This window comes from Pempheris klunzingeri, chromosome 22 (genome assembly GCF_042242105.1).
Source record: "Pempheris klunzingeri isolate RE-2024b chromosome 22, fPemKlu1.hap1, whole genome shotgun sequence".
Classification (NCBI taxonomy): domain Eukaryota; kingdom Metazoa; phylum Chordata; class Actinopteri; order Acropomatiformes; family Pempheridae; genus Pempheris; species Pempheris klunzingeri.
The window spans coordinates 19518307-19522414 of NC_092033.1; the positions used below are offsets into that span (position 1 = coordinate 19518307).

Here is a 4108-nt window from a genome sequence, read left to right on the forward strand (position 1 = left end):
AAACTCCATTTGGCTGCCAAATAAGCTGGTCGCTCCTGTCACCCTGAACTGGGAGCCTCACCTCAGCAAAGGTTTGGCATGGAAACTCTGGGATTTACATGCAAATAAGCAGAGGATGGAAAACATGGAAATACAGTGTGTGAGTGGTAGAAGCTAAGTTAGCCCAGGCACACAGAACAAACTGGTGTTTTTTCTCATCGACTCAAATCACCTACAGTCAGGCACAAGTTGGCTCAAGTCCTATGATCTAGACATGCACATGCAGCGGTGTATGAAAAAGCCACACTAACAAATGAAATCCACTGAAATCTTAAATCTGACCATCTTCCAGCTAAAATAACATTCCTTGTACTTGGTGCTTCTGCCAGAATGTCATGCTTCTCATCTCTCTTAGTAATTAGTAAAAGGGCGGAAAAACATTTGAGGACTTTCTCTAACAATTAAGCTTTCAACTACAAAACCTCGTTTAAGACCTACATAAATGTACAAATCAAATACCAGCAGGGAGGGAGGGCGAAAGCTCCATGAACTCAGGAGGACGACATGATATCAGACATGTGATGAGAGGCCAGAGTCTGCCTGCTGCATCAGGTGACCCACACAAGTAGGAGCAGTTGTTGTCTCCAGTTCCTGTGGGGTGAAAGTGGTAACAGAGCAGCAGGGCGGAGGAGCTGCAGACATGCAACACTGCCGCAGGATCCTACGTTTGGGGGTGATGCATGGGGGGGGTGATACGTAACATCCGGCCAGGTCAGGTAGGAAAAGAGGCCACATTTTCACGGCTTCTACCATAAATCCCACAGACACAGCATGGTCTGTGGGGTTCATCGAAATGAAGTACGCTCCTCCACTGAGCTGCATAGCATACCGCGTCCTGACTGCACGATGCGGGCCAGATCAGGCTGCACACTGGGGACCACAATGGGGACCACACCGCCTCCCAGGGTGTGTCAGGGGGGCGACATCAGGGGGGCGACATCAGGGAGGCGGAGAGGATGCCTGGGTCACAAGTCAGCGAGCCCCAGCCCGTCTTATTACATAATAGTACGTGGTGCCCGACCGCAGTCACTGCTGTCAGCTCACACACACTCTCACACTCTCACTCTCTCACACACACACACACACACACACACACACACACACACACACACACACACACACACACACACACACACACACACACACACACACACACACACACACACACACACACACACCCCACTCTCCCCTCCCTCCCTCGCTCCCTCCCTCCCTCTCATACACACTCACTCACACACACACATCCAGTGAATTAGCCATTAAGCTAGCTGTGTATGGCCCCCATGAAAGCGGTGGGCGGCAGCGGCCGTTCAGGGGGTGTCATTCCGTTGTCGTGGCTCTTACCTTGGCCTCGCCGGGCTCCCGGTGGGTTGTGTGAGCGGCTCACGGAGGGAAAACGCTGTGAACACCGAGGCAGCGCCGGGGGACGGCGGTCTGTCTGCTAACTGTTAGCTGACGACGTTTTAATGTTCCTCTCCGAGTGCTCGCTGCTTCTGCGGGCGTCCTCCTCAGCCCAGCGGCGTCATGCTGCTCCCACAGGCAGCTTAGTCTGACAGTTCAGCACTAGTTTCGCAAACACTGGTGAGCTTTCCTGTCTATACACTACCGAAATTCAGCCAACCTGTTAGCCACCAGCCCGCCTGTATGATTCCGTCATGGGTTTGAGTGGACAACCGTCAATTCACCAGAATCAACCATGTTTCCGGTTACAGATTTCAAATTAAAAGCCACAAAAGGCTCAAATTTAAAGTCGACAAAACCCTTTCCTTCCGTTCATACAAACACTCCTTTAATCACAATATTTTTTCATTTACTGCTGCTCGTTATTTCATTGAATAAAATTGCCCCCCACAGACAGGTTGTCTTCCATTATAATGGCCATAGATAGATAAACTCCAAAAGACACCTAAAGTTGTTCTCCAACAGTTTGCCACATTACCAGATAAAATAAAACAAACAACAAATAATCATCACACCCTAAAACTGTTTATGTGTATGGCCTTTCACATTTTTGATTTTAGAACACATTGTTTCCTGTTGGTTTTGTTTTCTTCTGATGTATGAGATTTCACTCATGTTGCTAACTGAACATTGCTTTCTCTGGACACACTGTTTATATTCATATGGTTGAGAGTAAAGGTTTATTATTCTTCCTGAAAAGCATTGCTTTAGCGCTTAATGTTGTACGTAAATAAAGTTTATAATTTAGTTTATAGTTTAAATAATATCATTTGTAATTCGTAGTCCCATCAATAATGGTTGTAGAAGTCGCTTTTTTTATAAATACCGGCGCGCTGTTCTAACTTTATTTTGAAGGCCACACACAGGATATCCGGCCCGTCTGTAACGGGGTAACTTGGCGCCCCGAGCCCCGTGTCTCTGCCCGGTGATCATCTGATGTGCGTGTCTGGACCGTGGAAGGATGGAGCAGGGTGGACAGGCCGGACAGGCCGTGGCAGCACCCCTCGGTCCAGCCTTCAGCTCACCCCCACACCTTTCAGTCAGCCATGTCACGTCATAACTAGGGTGCCATGATACATGTCACGTGAGGGGGATGAGCATAATGGCATACTGGATATTGCATATATCACTGACAGTCATGTCATGTCAGCCTTCAGCGTGATGGAATACACAGGCTATCTGCTGCTCCCATAGGTGTGCATGTGGGCTGGAGGTAATTGTGCTGTGGCTGTGTGCAGGCTGCAGGATTACCGCAGCACTGCTCAGGGCTGCCTGATGTCTGGGGACAGGGTGACATCCAGCGGCTGGTGGAGGCCCAGCTCCGTGGAGGGGTCTGTGATGGGACACGGACATCATCTAACGGCCTGAAACAGTAACTGCACTGCTGTCGGTGCTCTCCATGTCTGTAATTATGGAGGTTTCCTCATCACCATAGCCACCGGGGAGCCCGGCTGAGTTTGCTCCATCCTGTCCTGTATTCTTATCTGAAACACACAGAGCACCCTGTGTATGTGCTGTTCATTAGATTGGGATGTTTTGTCTGTGGCTTTGTGTTTCCCATTTACAGACCCCCCAGTGTCACGTGCAGCCTCTGTCTCCACCGCAGTGCCTGAATCCAGCTTTAGTTTCTGTGCAGGGTTTGATCATCTAAATCTGGGAGCTTCTTCTATCAGCAAATCTTTGTGATGTAGATGTAAAGAAATACAAGATGGTATTTGCCACTGCCTTCCTAACACACACACACACACACACACACTGCACTGTGTGTCACATGCATATTTAACAGAATACTCATGCAGAGTAGTGTCTCTCTGAGCACACGTACTCCACTTATGCAGGTGCCCCGAAGCTTCCACTTTTCAAGCAAACAAACCAAACGAATAGGTAACGGCTGCATTATGACCTGATCACAGCCGGTGTTTGAAAGGTTGGTGGCAGAAACTGAACTACTGAAACTACAAATCAAATGAGTGGAACTACATTGTGTTTCTAATATAGTCTGCAATGGAAACCTTGTCCGTGTCTGTTTGCTTAAGAAAAGCTGAACAGTGCTGCAGGTATTTGAGTGTGTCTTAGCATATTTAACTGGAAGAGAGCAGGTAGAGAAAATGGTGGGTTAACCCAGAAAATAACACAACTGAACACAAATCTGTTTACTGGGCTTGAGCTTTTACTCTAATAATATGAGCACAGTGCTGGATCATGACAGACAGACAGACAGACAGACAGACAGGCTGTTTACAGTGGGGGCAGTCTGCTGCTGTCAGCCCCACCAGCTGACCCAGGGCTAAAACAGTACCAAACTGGATATACCTGCCCCCCCCCCCTGGAGCCGTCCACCTTGCCCCTGTCTCTGCCGTGGCCCCCGGCCCCCTGTGGTCCAGGGGCCAGGCAGCTGATGCTCTCAGGAGGGCCGGGGCAGTGATGGGGAGCACTCTGTGTCCTGCACATGGGGGCAGGAGGCCCACAGCCCGCTGTTGTCCCACTGTCCTTCATCTGTGCTGTTTGACATCTGCTCCCACCCTCCTCCTCCTCCTCCTCCTCCTCCCCCCGTTTGTTTCCCCCCTACTCAGCTTCTTGTTTCCCACAATGCTCCGCGAACATCACC

The 4108-nt window shown here is 49.6% G+C and overlaps 1 protein-coding gene across 3 annotated transcripts in view; it reads right to left on the bottom strand.

The window, feature by feature from the left end:
* Positions 1–1686, bottom strand: part of osbpl8 (oxysterol binding protein-like 8) — a 77015-nt gene extending 75329 nt beyond the window's left edge. For all 3 annotated transcript variants that reach the window (XR_011585897.1, XR_011585896.1, XM_070853587.1), the window contains exon 1: positions 1384–1686. The gene's annotated coding sequence lies outside the window, so the exon portion shown is untranslated. The remainder of the gene's footprint in view (positions 1–1383) is intronic.
* Between the last annotated feature and the right edge of the window lie 2422 nt (positions 1687–4108).